Source organism: Pseudorca crassidens, chromosome 14 (genome assembly GCF_039906515.1).
Source record: "Pseudorca crassidens isolate mPseCra1 chromosome 14, mPseCra1.hap1, whole genome shotgun sequence".
NCBI classification, from domain to species: Eukaryota; Metazoa; Chordata; class Mammalia; order Artiodactyla; family Delphinidae; genus Pseudorca; species Pseudorca crassidens.
In genome coordinates this window covers 1,858,416-1,877,790 of record NC_090309.1, presented here as the reverse complement: position 1 = coordinate 1,877,790, position 19,375 = coordinate 1,858,416, and the positions used below count along the sequence as shown (strand labels likewise).

At 46.6% G+C, this 19,375-nt stretch overlaps 1 non-coding gene across 1 annotated transcript; it reads right to left on the bottom strand.

Annotated features, from left to right (window-relative positions):
• Nucleotides 1–407: 407 nt before the first annotated feature.
• TRNAK-CUU (transfer RNA lysine (anticodon CUU)) lies at nucleotides 408–480 on the bottom strand. The gene has a single exon. It is a non-coding gene; the product is annotated as a tRNA-Lys (tRNA).
• Between the last annotated feature and the right edge of the window lie 18,895 nt (nucleotides 481–19,375).

The window sequence follows — 19,375 nt, the reverse complement described above, 5'->3', positions numbered from 1 at the left end:
AACGAAGTTGCACGTTAAAATGAACAAACAAACACAATCCCTGTCTGGATTTGCAGACACTGAGGTGGGAGCCCGTCCACTCACAGCAGTGGGGTGGGAGGGAGTCCTCGTCTGAGCCCTGGTGCCTGGTGACAGGTGGGCTTGAGTGGCACTGGCAGCAAGCTTTCCACGGCTGTGAACCTTGCTCAGGTTTCCAAAGCTCAGGTGTGCAGGAGGGAGGGGTTGAGCGAGGCGCTGGGTCCTTCTGTAAGGGAGCCTCAGTTTCCCCATCCTGAAGCTGAGAGGATTGACCTCTGTTATCTCTAAGATCTAAACCCCCAAGAGTGAATTTGCATCATTACACCTGTTTGTTTTATTTTTTATTTTTGTTTCGTTTGGGCCACACCTCGCAGCTTGTGGAATCTTAGTTCCCTGACCAGGAATCGAACCTGGGCCCTCAGCAGCAAGAGTGCAGAGTCTTAACCACTGGACCACCAGGGAATTCCCGCATTACACCTGTTTAATAACCCATGGACTGTCTCTAAGGGCTCAGTGGCTCAATTCAATTAAAGTGAGTCCATGTAAAGGCAAAATAGTAAGAAATGATGTTCCATTGCTACTGATGGGCTCTTACAACCTCCTGGGCTGTGTGTGTGTGTGCGTGTGCGTGTGTGTGTGTGTGTGTGTATTTGCTATTGTCAACGTTCCTCTTTTAGCAGTACTTGTTAAGTATTCTATTTTTTTTGGTGATATTGAGCATAATAAGCTAATATGTTTTCCTTTACATGTTAATACTATTTATCAACTTCTTTAGCGATGCTTATTTAATGTATATTAATCCCCAAAGAAGGCAACTTATTAATACCCGGGAGGCATTATTTTAGAAAGTATGTATTGTCAGATAAATTGGGTTACGTTTTGCCATGGTCAAGCAGAGGGAGCGAGTTTCTCAGCCACTAAAAGCCTCGTGCCGAAGCCAGAACCCAAGGAGCTACGTACCTGCTTTACTTCAGTGTGTGGCTAACGAGGGCAGCTTTGGCAGAGAATTAGGGCGGAATCCATCCCAATTCCCAGAGTAAAACATCAGAATTAGGTTTTTATATATTTTTCCAGTTATGTTTATGCACATAGAAGCATTTACCCAAAGAACTTTTATATACACTATTCTATATCCTTGCTTTTTATCAGGTAATAATATCCCATCAACACCACATATATTTATTACATAAATTCCAACTGCTGTGAACCCAAGCCCACAGTCCCCTATTCTGCGTCCTTAGGGTCAGATGTATTTCAGTAGTCACAACCTTTCAAAGTTTGGGAAGATAATACTCATTATAATGAATTCCCAGAAAGGTCCGGGGAAGCACTTCTGTTTCAACCACACTGATATATCTGCAGTGTAACAAAGGAATATTCACACTGACTGGAATGAATAAAGCTATCAACGGCACAGAAGAGATCCACCAACAAATATGTACACTGCAAACTCTTTTTAGAACTTCAGTGTCCAGAATGCTGGGATTTGTGAATTGCTGGCACAGACGGTGTCACACTACTTGCAGTCACTGGCTTCATGATCCATTTTCCTGTGGATGGAACTCAGGTTATTTTAGGGATTTTATTATTAAATACGGGACTGAAATGAACATTTTTAAAAATGCATCTTTGGAGAAATACGAGGATATATCCTTAGGACGAAGTCCCAGAAGCAGAATTGATTTGAAGATGAAAGTCAGTTGACATGGGATTTTATATTTTGGTAAATATCACCACATTCCCTTCCAAGGAAGTTGCGCCCATGTCATATTCTCGCTAGCAGTATATGCAAGAGTCTGTTTCCTTGTACTCCTCCTGTATCAGATATCTGGGCTGCTGTAACAAAGTGCCACAATTTGGGTGGCTTATGTGGTATGAACGCCTTGCCTCACAGCCCCGGAGGGTAGAAGTATGAGATCAGCGTTGGCAGGGCTGGTTCTGTCTGATGGCTATGACGGACAGTCTGTTCCAGACTCCACTGCCAGCTCCAGTAACCTGGGACATTCCTTGGCTTGTAGACAGCTGTCTTCTCCCTGTGTTTTCCCCCTTACATGTCTCTTTGTCCACATTTCCCCTTTTTAAAAGAATGCCAGTCCCACTGGACTAGGGTCCACCCTAGTGGCCTCATCTTACCTTGATCGTCTGCAGGGACCTGTTTCCAAATAAGGTCACATTCGCAGGTCCTGGGGGTTAGGGCTTCACCGTGTGGTGGGGACTCAATGCAGCCATAACAGATCCCAACAGGAACTATTATGAAACTTTCCCCACATGGGAAGTAAAAATTAGCATCTCATGATTTCAATTTCCATTTCAAGTTGGATTTGAGTATTTTAATTTTGTAAACTTTTTATTTTGAAATGAATGTAGATGCACAGGAGGTTGCAAAACTAGTTTGTGGAGTCCTGTACGTCCTTCACCTAGCTTCCTCCAGAAGTGACATCTTCTAGAACTGCAGTATAATATTAAACCCAGGAAATGGACGTTGGCATAATGCTGTGGACGAGACTACAGATCCTACACTGTTCTCATCAGTTTTCACACGTACTGTGTGTGTGTGGTAGGTGCGGGTTACTGTTCTATTCCATCCTGTGCTTGGATCTCGTGTGCAGATCTGTGCGTCCATCCCTACAACCAAGGCAGAGAAGCACAGAGAAGCTTGCCATCCTACCCCCTTGATCACATCCTCCACCGCACCCCATCCCTGCCCTCACAGCAACACTGATCCACTCTCCACCTCCAGTTCTGCCATTACAAGGATGTTATAACAACGTTATCGTTCAACATGTAACCTTTAGAGATCAGCTTTTCACTCGGCATAATGAATGCCCTTATGTTGTGTGATACAGTGGTGCCTAATACATGCATCAACCTATTTGCCCCTTCTTATTGCCAAGTAGTAACCTGCTGAATTATTTTTCAAAAAAGCATTTTAAAAAAATATTTATTTATTTGGTTGCCTTGGGTCTTAGTCACAGCAGGTGGGCTCCTTAGTTGAGGCTCATGGGCTCCTTAGTTGTGGCATGTGAACTCTTACTTGCAGCATGCATGTGGGATCTAGTTCCCGGACCAGGGATCGAACCCAGCACCCTGCATCGGGAGCCTGGAGTTTAACCACTGTGCCAACCAGGGAAGTCCCTCCGTTGAATTATTTTTAATATTAGTAATCAGTGATGTTTATTTTTTTGTTAATTGCCTATAAAAAAACTGTTGTCTTTCTTTCTGTTGTTGGCTTTGTCTTGCTTTATTAGTTTTTTTTTTCCATTTAGAATTTTCTTTATCATATCAATTTATCAATCATTTATTTTGTGGGTCCTTGGTTTTCTGTCACCCACAGAAAGGACCCCCGTTCAAAACTTGTTGCATTTAACAAAAATGTTAAAATCTCAAATCTGTTTAGAATTATTCTGTGTGTGCTTAAGGAGTGAGGTAGGGATCTAGGTACCCTGTGTGTCTTAAATGTATATTTCCTACAGAAGATTTTGTGCAAACTTTTTGTCCATCTCCGTATATATGTGCATTTGGGTGCCTGCACCTGCTTGAAAAGCATGTCGTTTGTGACCCCCAGGTTAATTATGACATAAAACTTACTCAGCTGCTAAACATCACCTACTAGTTTATTGGAAAATTGTCCAGGACTCCAGATCTACGTGAAAAATGGGAATTTGGGCAGGTGTAGGTAGATGTTAAGAAACTATAAAAAGTATTAACTTGCAAATACAGGGTGTAGGCTTTTCAGGTGATGCAGGTGTATAGGTTTTCCGCCAGATTCCCAAGGTCGATACACCTACATCTATCATCGTATTTTCTTTTACAAAAAGTCCTCCCTAACCTTGAGACTAGCAGTACAGGTAGGGTAGGATACAGGGTGCAGTCTCAGTAGAGCTTTCCCACTGATGGGAGGGCGGGTCCAGAGGCTAGAGCTATTCTTCCACTTGGAGACACAGTGACCTACCTGGTCTAGTCCTCATGCAGGGTTTGGCCTGTAGCATCATGACCACAGTGAGTGCCCAGCAAAGACAATACAGCCAGTGGATGAGGCTCCAGCCCTCAGCTGGCCTTGGTGATGAGCTGCTGGTGATTTTCCTCTATGCTGTTCTCACGCCCACACAATATTCCTGTAGAGAACATGCAATCTCCAGTGATGAGGATAAAGGAGAGTGGAGAGAGCCACATACCATGCAAACAATGACTTTCTCCCACAAAAATCTCTGAAGACCCCGCAGACTCATGGGCCTCAGAGCTGGAAGGACACCCAGATTCTGTCTATGGGGACTCTCCCTGGACGGACGCATTTCTCTCATAGCATCTGCACTGGTGCAGCCTGATGGCATTAACGTGGCTTTGAAGTCATGGAGTCCTGGGGGTCCGTCATGCTCCACAGCTTAATAGATGCGTGACCTTGACTGAGTTAGTTAATCTCCTCCATCATAAGAGGGGAATAATGGAAGTGTGTGCCATCCAGTTTTCTTGAGCACGTCAAGTTAGATAACTTGGGCAGCACGTCTAGCATCGTGCTGGGCACCTGGTATTAAATATGAAGCTGCCAGCGTCGGTACCTCCCGTGTCCAGACACTCCTTTCCTGAGGCCATCCTACAACTTAGGGGTAAAACGCCACCAAGATTTCTCAGTTCACTGCCCTCTGCTAGTGAGTCCATGGCGCAGAATGAAGCTCATCAAAGGTCCTTTTATTTTGTTTCTTTCTTCGACGAGTAACTGTACCCACCCTTTCAGGAACGTGAGAGCCTGCCCTGGGCCAAACGACGAGGTCAAGTGGACAATCTGGAAAGTTCTTTCCTAATAAACTCTTAGTGGTGATAATGCCTTACTGTATCTGCCTTCCCATATAACATATTTGTCATTTTAAAAAGAACCCTCAATGTCCTATCCCAAAGGAGTCATTAACCGTGGAATTCTTGTGCCCAAGAAAGGTCGTGTGGGGAATCAGGGGTGAGTAATGAGGGTTTTTTTCCCTTGCCATTCCCATTCGGTCATAGAGGCATCTGCCCTGATAGAGGACGTCTGTTATACGAGCCCAGGAAGAGGAAGCGTGTCTCATTCTGGTCATGAACACCAGGGACCAGGTAAGCCTGCGAACCACCTTTGCTGTCACCTGAAGAGCAAAGTAGAGACAAGAGATGGAGTGAATGAGAGAGAGATTTTCAGGGCCTCTTTTGAGCATCTGGAGACAGTGATGTGGGATCTAGCGCTGGTCTATTTTTCTTCTCAGTTTAAGTGGGTTTGAGGGGATTCGTATTACAAACAGCTAGAAGAATCAGGTACAAATGGATCACTAGCTGAGGAGTGAAGGGTTATAAAAATCTATTACCACTCTTGAACAGAGAACTTGAAATTTAGGCTATATTGATCATAAGCCTATAGCATAAAAAAGTAAGACATAGACCTTACCAGTGTATCTACACTGCACGCAGATCTTTCGATGGTTCCGTACCACAGCATAAACTCTCTTTGAATCAGGCTCAGGTCTCAACACTGACCCTAGTCGTTCTCCATGTGACCGTCCAGTTTCATGCCACTTCCTGAGTTTTCATTTTGTTAATTTGAAATTGAAGACCTTGGATTCCAGCCTTGCAGAGATTCGACTTTGCCGCTTGCAGCTCCGTTGGCCTTGAGCAAGTGGCCAAACTATCTTATCTTCAAAATTAGTTTCTTAATTTTTATTGGAATATAGTTGATTTACAATGTTGGGTTAGTTTCCTGTGTACAGCAAAGATATACATAGATCCACTCTTTTTTAGATTCTATTCCCATATAGGCCATTACAGAGGACTGAGTAGAGTTCCCCGTGCTCTACAGTAGGTCCTTATTAGTTATCTATTGAATATTTTATATGTAGTAGTGTGTATATGTTAATCCCAATCTCCCAGTTTAACCCTCCCCTTTCCCCCCCGGGTAACCATATATTTGTTTTCTACATCTGTGTCTCTATTTCCATTTTGTAGATAATTTCATTTGTACACTTCTTTTAGATTCCGCATATAAGCAATATCATATGATATTTGTCTTTGTCTGGCTTACTTCACTCAGTATGACAACCTCTAGGTCCATCCATGTTGCTGCAAACGGCATTATTTCGTCCCTTTTTATGGCTGAGTAATATTCCATTGTCTACATGTAAAAAAGTAGTTTGGGGCCTTGAAAGAGTCCTGTGTTACTATTTTTCGTCACTACCTCCCTGGGTCAGGAGCGATGTTCTCTCAGTACAGTGATGACGTCTAAGACATCTACAGGTGGAGAGAAAACATGTGTGCCTTCTATTCAAATATCATGTCCACGACACTAAGAATGTATTTAGTTCAAGGAATCTTAAAATTTGTGAAAACAAGCACGTAAGTAATCAGAACTGTAAAAACAACTGATGTGATCCTCAGAGCAGCCACAGAATGTCAAAAATCTTAAAAATTAATCCTATTAAGTCAGGATAAATATTATAATTGTAATTACTAAATTATTAATTAAAGTAATTAGGTCAATGAAAAATTAATCATATTATACTTGTGGACATCCCATCATCAGGTCTCTGTGTCTAGTTAAATTATGTTTTATTACTCTCTCTCTTTTTTTTTTTTTTTGGCGGTACGCAGGCCTCTCACTGCTGTGGCCTCTCCCGTTGCGGAGCACAGGCTCCGGACGCGCAGGCTCAGCGGCCATGGCTCACGGGCCCAGCCGCTCCGCGGCATGTGGGATCTTCCCGGACCGGGTCACAAACCCCTGTCCCCTGCATCGGCAGGCAGACTCTCAACCACTGCGCCACCAGGGAAGCCCCACTCTCTCTCTTAATTATAAAGACTTTACCTGACAAAAACAAAATAGTTTGGGAGATAATAGTAACTACCACACGGTATTGTTATAAGATTTAAATGAGATGGAGAATTAAAGTATCTGGCCCGTAGTCAGTTCTCAATGGCTATGAACTACTTTTGATGCTGTGATTGTGTATCTTCAGCTTGCAGCACATGGCCTGCATGTGATAGCATCTAGATAGATTTTTTTTAAATTAATGAGTAAATATATCCTTAGCCTTGAAGAATTCTTCAGTTCACATTCTCCTCCACTGCATGGTCAATTCCTTGTTTTACGGAGCCAGGGCTATAGTGCTCAGGACCACGAGTGGGCCCTGAGGCCAGTAAAACAGGGGTTAAGGTCCGCTATGCTATTTTTTATTTATGGGACTCGGACGGGTCACTGACTCGGGCGGGTCAGTTTCCTTGCCTGTACTTGGTGGCAGTGGGACTACGTACTCTTAGGGCTGTCAAGAGGATGAAATAAGATGATTTAATAAGTGATTTGCATGACCCAATAACCTCCCCCTCTTCCCCCTTTGTAGTGGCTGGTGCCTAGCATACGTTGGTACAGAAATTCCTGGGTAAGTAGATATTATGCATATTCTTTTAAATATTGCTTTTTGGTCCGCAAATAGCAAGAAAAAGACAAAATCACTAAGACAAGCTCAGTTTGTCTGTGAGCATCTCTGCCTGACGCCTGATAGCAACTTTATTTTAGCTTATATGGAATGGAAACTAGAATTGCAAATCTGCCACCAGCATCAGTAAAAAGATCAACTACGATTCACGGCTGCGGCTCCGGTCTCCATTTTGCTTCTTTCCAGCCACGCAAATCACACCAAAGCTTGGTCTCTAGCAACTTGCTTCCAATTGTGTGAGTCACACTTTTCATAGTTTCACACCCGAAGTGACATCAGAAGCGGATAAACGCCATCAGCAAGGGGTCTGTGAGGTCTTCATGACCAGCACGCAGAATATTTTCAGCTCAGTCAATGATCAGGAAGGATAAGGATGATGTCACTTGTTTCTTTTAAGAAACGCAAGGTTCTAGCATTCTTCAATTTTCATGAACGTCTAACGCAACGTAGTCAAATTAAGTAACGAAGATATCTGGAGACTTATCAAATCAAAATGTAATACTGGAAAATCAAAGTCAAAGCATTTCAAATTTGTGTAATTTTAGCTATATTTGTGGACGCTTGTAAAGTTGTGATGACAGCAAATTTAACGTAGTGATTAACAGCATGAGTTTTAAAGTGAAATTGCTTAGGTTTCTAATTCTCTCCACCACTTTCTAGCTGTGTGGTTTATTTATCCTCCCAGGTCTCAGCTTCCTATTCTCTAAAATGAAGGTAAAAATAGTTACTCTTCATGGTCATGTTGTGATATTAGATATACATAAGGTACCTGTTATAGCAGCCGGCACTCAGTGAGGGCTCAATAACTGTTGGCCGTTATTATTTTCAGTTAAGGATCTGATAGCCAATCCTCGATTACTATGGAAACCAGGCTATTACGCATGCGTTCTTGCCGCTGTCACACTCTGTGATGTGAACGTGAGATTATCGGCTCCACAGGTCCAGGTCGGTCTCAGGGTTCCTGGACAACAGAGTTTCATGGAATTATCAACTGTCAGGGGCCATTTTAGGGTCTCCATTTGTGAAATCATCGTCCGTGTCTATCAGGAGATGTCTTCCCCGCCCCTCAAGGTCTCCCATGAGCGTATTTATCTCCGTCCTTGGTGAAAGTAATCAGAGCAAAGAGAAATGCCGGCAGTTGTTCCGACCTGTCCTTCATTCCATCACAGACAGCGACACACGGTGGCTGAGAGCATTTTGGAAGGAGCCCCCTGCACTCACCACTGTTCTCTGTCTCGCTGTCTCTGTGTTGCTTCCAAGGTCATTCCCGTGTCCGCCCGTCTGCATTGACACAAGTGGGTGTTCTCTCTAAACTCAACCTCCGGGCTCATTACTGTGCATGAGGTTTGATTTCGCTACACCAATTTGTGGACGCGCCCCAACCGAACAACAACATTTCAAATGGCCATTTTGTTTGCTCTGTGCCAGCACCTACCTGCTGCTGTACATGCCAACGTCAGCTACCAACTGGTAACAAAGGGACTGACTCCTCTTATTTGCATCAAGAAAGAACTCTGTGGTTGCCTGTCTCTACCCTGGCCAGGTCCAGCAATATGCCTTTACAGACCAAGGTTAAAGGGTATTTTCCTGTCCTCTGAGCCCGTCCCTCGGGCTACTAGGAAGCAGTAGATAATAGGGCTGTGAGTGACCTTGAAAATGACCAGATACTGTGAGATTTTTGCCAATATTTTCTTTCACTTTGGAGAAAACAGCCCTGCTGTCTATTTGGAAAACACAGGAGGTGAGGTATCGCTTGATCGTTGCATAAAAGGCTGTCCGTGCGATGCCCAATTTCTGTTCTCAGAATATCTTTTTAGAGCCAGTTAGGGCTTTGGGGAAAGGATGGCAGAGAGAGGATTTCATGCAGTGCAGCCTCCAGCATCACTCTTTATTTTTGTCATTCTTGGTGGAAGAGCTTCCAGATTCGACACCTGCCGTCAGTCTTTTTTGTGAGATGAAATTTCACGTGGAAGAGAAACATTCTTTTTTTTAATCAAAAGTAAGGAGATAAAAGCAACTAAATGCTGTTAGGAGACAAAATGGTTGCTGAAAAATTCAGCTTGCAGGTCTGAAGCTGGGACCTGCCATCTCAGGGGGTGGGAGGTATGAACAGAATGTCTTTGCCGAGTATTTTAATTGAACACTTTTGAAATGAGACTAAATGTCAAAAAAGCAAAAATGAAAGTGAAAGCAGGAACTCCTGAAGTGTCTTGTAACTCCCTGGGAAAGGGTTCCAGTTTTGAGTTTGTTCAGGCAGCTTCCTGGAGTTACCCTTCTCTCAAATCCTTCTCTTCCATCAAAGGATGAGAGCCCCCGGGGCCCTGCTGCAAACTTTTTGGTCCCAGCTCTCTCGCGTGGCCGGGTCCCCTTCTGCAGTGTTCTCATGGGTTGTTTTCCATCCCGTGTACACGGGACGGCATCCGTGCCCCCTTCCATCAGCGAAGCCAAGAATTGGGTTCCTGGTCTCCCAGCAACAGCGCCTCTGCTTTCAAGGTAGCCCAAGACACAACGATGGCTTCCACCTTCTGAATTTCATGAATGGTGAGCACAGTATGCATCTAACCCTATGAAGACGACTCCAGGAGAGAGGAGAGCTTCACGGAAGGAGAGGAAAGGTCCCTGCAGGCGTGAGGAGTGGCCGCCACCTGTTTCTGGGCGGCAGCATCTACCCAGAAACCACCCAGCCCTGCGGCACTGGGGTCTGAGCTTTCCTGCAGCAGGAAAGCTTCTCATGAGGTCTTCGCATGACAAGCAAACGCAGGGAAAGCGAATGGGGGACCGTAACACAGGCGGCTGTAATGTTATTAATCTTTAGCCTCAGACACGGATTAAGAGCCTGCTGCCATCTGATAGGATTCTGAGCACAGCTAATGCTCCTGACGACAGGAGGCAACTTCTTTTACCGAGAATGCAACGCAGGGAAAAGGGAGCCCACGTCCTAGCAGCTTGGGGCGCCCTCGGAGACACATCTCCAGCACCGGGGCATGCCTCCACCTGCTGTGGGATGGACAGGACTGGAGGGGAGGGCAGGGGAGGGAGCGGCACCCCTCTACCTGCACAACGCCAGGGGCCTCTCCCCGCACCTTCTCCTGTCCCAGCAAGAGACCAGAGCCCACCTCCTGGGGGCCCTGATTCCTGGAACCCCTTCTTTTCTTGAGCTTTTAAAAAGATGTTTATAACAAGAGACCTGTACTTCTCCTACCTGTCCTTCCATATCTATTTCAATTTTCCTCTTAATCATCCCTCCAGAACTGGAGACTGTCGGTATCTTCAGGGACTTTACGCACAAAGGCTTTCAGGACACTCTAGCCACTGGGAGGAAGACAGCCTGCCTTAAGGTGCAGTGTAGATAAAAGGTTCCTCCTTCGTTCCCTTCAGAGACAGCCACATCTTCCTCCCTCAGGGACATGGGCTCCTCTGAGCAGAAAGGAGCGAGGCTGGTATAGATTCCGTCACTTTCCTTCGGCAAGATGTAGTTTTCCAAGAAGGAATTACAGCCGTCTTACTCACGGGCCCCGGTGATGTTCTCTAAAAACAAAAACAAGCTAATGGAAAAACATTCCACCCCAGCAGAGCAGAACCTGCCGGTCAGCCAGCTTCTTAACCCCTCTTCCTGCCTCGCTAGCAGAGCTACGTGAAAGGCATCGGAAAAGGGATCTCTGCAACCCAAAGTGTTTCCAAGTTAATGTCAAGAGATTAGGAGATTTTAAGAACTCTGGGAAACCAGAGTCGAGAATCACAGGAAAGAAATACCATCCTCTGTCTCTGTCTCTCTCTGCAGGGGAGGGGAAGAGGGGAAAGGCTAAATACTTAAGGTTGCAAAGTGTGTAGGAGCCTGAATAGTGTACCTGAAGTATCAACTAGCAAGACCTGGAGAAGGAAGCGAGAAGCTCATTTGTCTAGGAGACCCGGGACAGCAGGGGGTGCATCCTGTCCGTGTCCCACCTCCGCTTCTTCCTGTAAGAGCTGCACGGAGGTTCTCTGATCACAGATCCCAGTGAAGACCCCTTCTAGACGCAGCCCGAGTGCTGCCCTGTTACCACACCACACGCTCGGTCCACACTTTTTTTTTCTCTTTTTTCTTTATTGGAGTATAGTTGTTTTACAACGTTGTGTTAGTTTCTAGTGTACAGCGAAGTGGAGTTCCCTGTGCTCTACAGCAGGTTCTTATTAGTTATCTATTTTATACATATTAGTGTATACGTGCCAATCCCAATCTCCCAATTCATCCCACCACCACCACTTTCCCCCCTTGGTGTCCATACGTTTGTTCTCTATATCTGTGTCTCTATTTCTGGGTCATTTGTAGAGACATGGATGGACCTAGAGCTTGTCATACAGAGTGAAGTAAGTCAGAAAGAGAAAAACAAATGTCCTATATTAATGCATACATGTGGAATCCAGAAAAATGGTACAGATGAACCGGTTCGGTCCACACTTTTATTCGCTTCTATCTTTCAAAGGATCAAAGGCCCCTTCAGTCCTTGCTACGTAGTTTGGAGGGAGGGTAGGCTGGATTCTTGCTTTGGCACATGGTCTAGCAACCGCCCTTTAAAGAGATGTGGCAGAGGGGACTAAACCCAAAGGCCTGGGCGTGACGTGCCTCTTTTAGCTCCGAAAAACATAGGAAATTCCAGACTAATTTGTAAAAATGTGTCTTTCGTTGTATTATTTTTTTTTTTAAGTAGACTTTTGTTTTTTAAAACAATTTAAGGTTTACAGAGAAATGAGTGGAAAGTACAGAGGGTTCCTCTAACGATTGCGTCTCTTGTTTCCTGTACCTGATGCTGTGGTATCAGGGGCCTGGCTGACCCTGGAGAGACCGCCCCCCTCCACCAGCGTTGGTCAGTTCTGGAGAATAAACGACTCCTTCCAGATGCAAACCCCCGGTCCGGGGTCCACACCCCGACCCACCTTCTCCTCCACCGAGCTCCCCTCTCTGGACAGTTCATCACAGCGCGGCAGGTCCTGCACAGCTAGGGACAGTCCCACGACCCAGAGCCTACCGGAACCACTGAGACCAGCTGATTCTAAGCCTGCCTACCCTGCCTCGCTTGTTCCTTCGTATGGAAATTGTAATAAGCCCTTTGCTGGCAGCTCCGGCCTCTGCACAGACTCCACTGGCAATCGTCTCCTGGTCTGTTGGCCTTGCTTTATCTAAATTATTATAAAGCCTATATTTTCAAATGTTTCCCCCTCCTCCACTGCATTTTCCCTATTATTAATGTCTTGCGTCTATGCATAGCCGTGACTTTTCTTTTTCAGGCTGTTCACGTGATGGACGACAATACTTGATCTCAGGAGGCCAAGCCAGCCTTGTACATCTGGGGTAAATCCCACTTGGCTGTGGTGTGTAATTCTTTCTAATCATTTGTTTTCCTAGAAGTCTATTGAGGATGTTTGTATCCATGCTCATGGAAGATATTAGCCTGTAGTTTCCCTTTCTTGTAATGGCTTTGGTTTTGTATCAGGATGACGTTTGCCTCCTGGAATGACTTAGGAAGTGCACGTTACTTTTAACCACAGCCAAGATTATCCCTCAGTAGGACACGCCATCCACAGGAGACAGACTTTGGGTTGCATTTTTAGGAACAGCAATGTGCTTATGCTTCCCTGTCCGTCTTTTCTTCTCAGCACCTTGACTCCAAATTAGAGGCTGCAGGGGATCCCTCGTGCTCCCCAGGAGTTCAGAGCTGAGGGTAGGCTTGCGACAGGTGTGCTTGCCTTCTCGGTGGACAGCAGGTGGGCTGTCACCTGGGGTAAGGTCAGGCCTCCTTGTCCTGAGCTCCCGGCTCTGAGAACCAGGCCAGGCACCTGGGTGATGCTCTGACTTGACAGGTGGGCTTCTCGTGGTTAAAAGGCCACTGGCTCAAGAGGTCAGAGCTGAGAGAAAGAAGTGAGATGAGAAGCAGTGTCGTCTATCCAGCACAGACGTCACGTGCTCTGACGCTGGCAGCTCGCCGAAGGCTGCAGAGCCAGGGCCCTGGCACGAAACACCGCTGGCCGTGCCTGGTGTAACCTGGAGCAGACACAGGGCCCTGGACCAGAGCCAGGAGTGTTGTGGGGACCAGGGAGGAAGGGTCGTGAGGAGACCTGGAAGGAGGGGCAGCTGTGTTCTCTAACTCGGTCTAGAACACTACGTCTTTGTTGAGTGGCCTTTGGCTTCCCACATCTACCTTTGAAGTCAGCCAGCTAAAATGTTTCCTCATGGTTCCTTTCCAACAAACAAACAGAAATCAAGAAGGAGGTTTTCTGGTCCGTTATTTGCTCCTCTTACACCTCCCCTCCGCCACCCTCACATCACAATGTGCTCCTTTATCCCAAGATGCCGCCCACCTGACCCAGACCCTAACCTCCAGGTTGCAGAGCAAACGTGGGTGCTGTGGGCTCAGGGGTGCAGTGGTGAGTCAGAGCCGTGTGCCAGGAGCCAAGCGGTGTGGGCGTAGACAAATATCACGTTTATTAGAGCCGTGTGCCAACTACAGGTTGATTGTAGGGACGATGGTGAACGTGTGTGCGTGTGTGTGTGCGTGCGGCTGTGCGGGGTGCACCGAGTGCTACTTCAGTTCTATAGTATTTATTCTAAAGGGGTCTTTAACGTGCTTTTGGGGTGGCTCGCATTAAAAGGCACTCCTGCCATGGGGCTGTTAAGCCGTCAGATTAAAGCAGCGAGTCACGGAAAGCTGCAGCTCCTCGTGGGCACGGGAGCCCTGGACGGTCCTCTCTCTCCAGCCACGAGGAAGCCCCGGAGAAGCGTGCCCTGGATGAGAGTAGGATCCTGTCAGAAGGTGCGAGTGGCCTTTCCCTTTAGGCCTGAGAGCTCTGGGTCCTTAGATACCCCCCAGTAACCCCATGCTTCTCCTGAGCTCCCTCCAGGAAAAGCTCTTCTCAGGAGAGTTGACCTCATTCAGCATCAGGTACCCAAGGCTGATCTGATGTAAGTACACCCCTTCCAAAGGCGTGAGACCTTCATCCCACAGAACGAACCTCTAATGTGAGATCATATCCCCTAGCAAACGGTGGACGTCATTTTAGAGTTTTTATTATTTCCCGGCTATTTTAGAGGCATCAGGAGCTTCTGGTAGTCCCTCAAGTCCCCTCGCAGAAGTGACACCTGCTCTCTCCACGCATCCACCAGCTAAGTCCTGATGTTTGGGTGCTGGCAAGAGCATCCAACGACTCAAGCATGTTATTCTCTGACAGGTTGTAGAATATTGTTCCCTCACGAGTGAATCGAATTCAGTTTGCTTTTCTGAAGTCAGTCGGGTGTACGGAGCCACTCGGAGAGCACACGCATTCAGAAATGGCTGTCTTATTACGGAACATCCTCACAGAGACTGTTGGGGGGATAGAATGCCTATTTTATCACCTCGTAAGCACATCCCAGCAATGATATCACATGCTTAAATAGAATTCTTTTTGCTAATAATTGGAAATAACCCTTTACAAAATAGAATGTCAGACCCATTAAGATTGAATATGGAAAGTGGTGAGAGCGCCCTGTAAGATGCGCTATTTGTGGAGGTTATAACAATTGTATTAACTAGCAAAATGAACAATTCAACTGCACTGCATTGTTGTCAACACAGTGCGAAGGATAACATGTGATGTATTAATCCTGCTGCATTAATGCCATTTGGGAGTGTAGGGGCAATTTAGATTTCACGGGAAGTTGAGTCTCAAGATGAAAGGTGATTCTGAAACACCAACTTTTGTTAGCAGCAGCATCCGTTATCATTAAGAGCAGTGTTTGGGTAAATGTCATCGTGTGTTTCTGTGGACACGGCTGCTACCAAGAAGCTGTAACGCTGTGTGCCGTTTGCCACACTTAAATCTAATCCTAGAAGACCCAGTCCAGTACTTTTGGTTATATCAAGAGGGTAATAATTCCTATTTCTCTACAGTATATGAGATGAAGAAACATGAGCCTTATATCAAGTGCAAAACTTCAACTCGCATTGAAATCTGACACGAGCCTTAATCAAGAGCATAAAAATTTCATAATAATGCACTGAAAGAAGTTGATTACTTCCTACAGGTTTATTTTATTCATTTTATGTCAGGGAGGGAGGAAGGAAGGCAGGTAGGAAGGGATGGAGGGAGGGAGGGGGGAACTCCTACTTGTTCCCTAAGCACCCCAAAGGGCGATGGCAAGACAAGATAAGACAAGAGTTGGTGATGGTGTAAGTACCACTGTGCTAACCCATGTCGCGCCCTCTGGGAATATGCCAGCATCGCTGTAGCTCTTTCTCCGAACAGTGCACTGCACAGAAAAGCTTAGAAATTCCTTATAAAACTCATGCTTTCTATTTCCTTTTCTCCTTTCCTAATGGACCACAGGGTAACTATCACTCAACAAACAGCGGCGAGGTGTTGAGTAGGCAAGGCAAACGTGGTCTGATACAGACACAGAGTTTTAGACTTTTCACCTTCAAGGTACCTGGAGATTCTCTTAAGTGATCTTCTCATCATAATGATCAGGAAATGACCATGTAGGTCTCCTAAGGCCAAGCCCAGAGTCCTTCCCATCACATAGACGGAAGTCCAAGGAGAGAATTTAATTTTCTCTGGCTCCTTTGAACAGTTCTCTGCACTTCGTTTTATCCAGGGAGTCAGAAGTATCCCTGCCATCAGGACAGACATGGACCCATGGACCTGGGGCCCTGTGGGCAGCTGCAAGGCAGGGCAGGCTCAGGGACCGGGTCAGAACCCAGTTCCTTTTCCTTTTTACCCGTGTGCTTGGTGCGACCGCAGGCTTAACTCCCTGGTCACCCAGGGAGACGTGACCTCACTCCCACCCGAGGACAGTCATCTGGACACTGGCTTTTCCCACCCCCGTGATTATGAGCCAGCCTCCCACCTGGGATCTGGGGAATAAGCCTGAAGCCTGTGGTTTCAATTGTCCCGGCTGACTGGAGCCTGTTTCTGGTACTAGGACTATATCAGCTGCTCCACATGTACTTTCTCAGGGCCCCCCTGAGGCTGTGTCTCCACAGCGTTGTTTGAGGGCCACATGGGGTGCTTTGTGGGGAGAAGCGTGTGTCACCAGAGGCGCTGGATGCCCTACAGCCGCCTTTCGGCCGCATCCTATACTTGCATTTTCAAGGCTTTGAGAACTCCTGCAGAAAATAACCCAGGTAACCTCAGAGTCTGCCAGCCGTAGATGACAGAGTAAGACCTGTCTTCGCGTCTTGTTAGCAACGTCCCCTGGGACCGCTGACTCTGAGGGAAAGTGTGTGCTAAGGCCAAAGGGTTTGCACAGAACATTCTAGGGCCTGCACTCATCACACCCCCAACGGTTAATGTCACACATTTTCCACTAAACCACGAACGGGACAGCTTTATCTCCTCTCCTGAGACGGTGGACAGACAGGCCTGCTGTGTCTTCATCTTTACTTTAAAGTCTGCTGACAGAAGTGTCCCATCCTGGACGTGCAGCACCCTCCTACCTCCCGAGGCTGGTGTCCTTACAAGCACCCACCGCAGGGACAGGCCTGGCTGGGGGGATGGGTGAGTTCACACCAGGGCCTCCCCCTCCCCCCAGCAGGAACACAGGCCTAGCGCTGGGCGTCCCCACAGCACAGGGCTAAACACCGGCGGCGGATCCCTGATCACAGACAGAAACCTGATCATAATCACACCTGACCACAGACAGAACCGGGGCGGGGGGCGCTTTAGCAGCGTGTCCCACCGCCGGAGGAACGGGAAGGTGTCTGCTGGGTGTCTTCAGAGCAGTGTTCTGAGCGAGTGTACTTTGGTTACACTCTGCGAAGGAAGAAAGGGAGCTGTGTCTCGGGCCTCTCGTGTTGAAATGTCAGCCCACACCAGTCCTGACTGCAACCTTCTACCGAGTGACCTGGGCTCAGACAGAGCATCGTTGTTGGCGCTGGCCTCCCGTGGGGGTCCCGTCCTTCACTGCTGGGGGTGAAAACAGTGCTCATTCTGAGGCGACCTTTTGCATACTAAATGTTGTCTGAGGAGGCCCGACGGTGGCAGTGTGCGTAAGCCCGAGAACTCTCGACAGCCGCCTTTGTCTGGGGCGCAGGCAGCTTTGTAACTTCCAGGCGTCCCGTGGCCCGTGCTAGGGCCACCTGCTCAGTCCCTGGGAAAGTGTAGATAAGGGGACCGCGTTCTCTGAAACCGGATGCGTGCGTATGGGCGAGGTTCAGCCCAGGCGGCTTGCTTTCTAAATGAAATGTCGCTAGAGGCTCTAGTCTCAGGGATGACGCCATGAAGCACAATGTAGAATAATAGAAGGTCACCGCATTCCCTGGGCGGCTCCTGGAAAGAGCTCTTACTTTCTGAAACCCAGGCGATGCCTAAACGCTACCTCTGATCTGCTTTTGCTTCTGTTTTCCACGTTCGGTCCCCACGTTTGACAAGCCTTGGTTTGGACTGCCGTTGAGTCAAGAGGTCATTGGCTTGACAAGCATTAATAAACCCCGTCTACACTTTATGAAGAATTTCGCAGAGTTTGAGCTGGTCTTCACGGAAGAGCTCTCTGAGATCGTGGAGATGGTATTAGTACCCAGTGATCTTAGCACGTGTGCATGTTCACCTGTCCTAAGATTGGATGAGGCATCTTATCTAATTTTCTCCACAGCCCTATGAAATAGACACCATGGGGAAAACGAAGAGAGGTTATGTAAGAGATGAGATCAGCACATACCATGAGCTATTTTTTTAACTTTTTATTTTATATTGGAGTATAGTTTTTTTTTTTAATTGGAGTATAGTTGCTTTACCATGGTGTGTTAGTTTCTGCTGTACAACGAAATGAATCAGCTCTATGTATACCTATATCCCCTCCCACTTGGACCTCCCTCCCACCCACACCCCCGCGCCATCCCACCCATCTAGGTCACCGCAGAGCACCGAGCTGAGCGCCCTGTGCTGTACGGCATGTTCCCACTAGCTCTCTGTTTTACACATGGTAGTATGTGTATATGTCAAGCCTAATTTCCCAATTCATCCCACCCTCCCCTTCCCCTGCTGTGTCCACTTGTCCATCCTCTACGTCTGTGTCTCTATTCCTGCCCTGCAAATGTTGATTAATAATGTTGTGATAGTTTCAGGTGTACAGCAAAGTGATTCAGTTAGACATATAAATGTACCTGTTCTTTCTCAAATTCTTTTCCCGTTTAGGTTGTTACATAATACTGAGCAGAGTTCCCTGTGCTATACAGTAGGTCCTCGTTGGTTATCCATTTTACTTATTTATTTATTTTTTTAATAGATCTTTATTGCAGTATAATTGCTTCACGATACTGTGTTAGTTTCTGTTGTATAACAAAATGAATCAGCCATAGGCACAAACGTGTCCCCATGTCGTCTCCTTCTTGAGCCTCCCGCCCTCCCTATCCCACCCCTCTAGGTCATTACAAAGCACCGAGCCAATCTCCCTGTGCTACGCGGTTGCTTCCCACCAGCCAACTAGTTTATATTCGGTGTGTATATATGTCCACGCTACTCTCACTTCGCCCCAGCTTCCCCCTCCCACCCCGTGTCCTCAAGTCCATTCTCTATGTCTACCTCTTTATGCCTGCCCTGCAACTAGGTACATCAGTACCATTTTTTTTTTTTTTTTTTTAGATTCCATATATATGTGTTAGCATATGGTATTTGTTTTTCTCTTTCTGACTTACTTCACTCTGTATGACAGACTCTAGGTCCATCCACCTCACTAAAATAACTCAGTTTTGTTTCCTTTTATAGCTGAGTAATATTCCACTGTATATATGGGCCACATCTTCTTTATCCATTCATCTGTCGATGGACACTTAGGTTGCTTCCATGTCCTGACTATTGTAAATAGAGCTGCAGTGAACATTGTGGTCCATGTCTCTTTTTGAATTACAGTTTTCTCAGGGTATATACGCAGTAGTGGGATTGCTGGGTCCTATGGTAGTTCTATT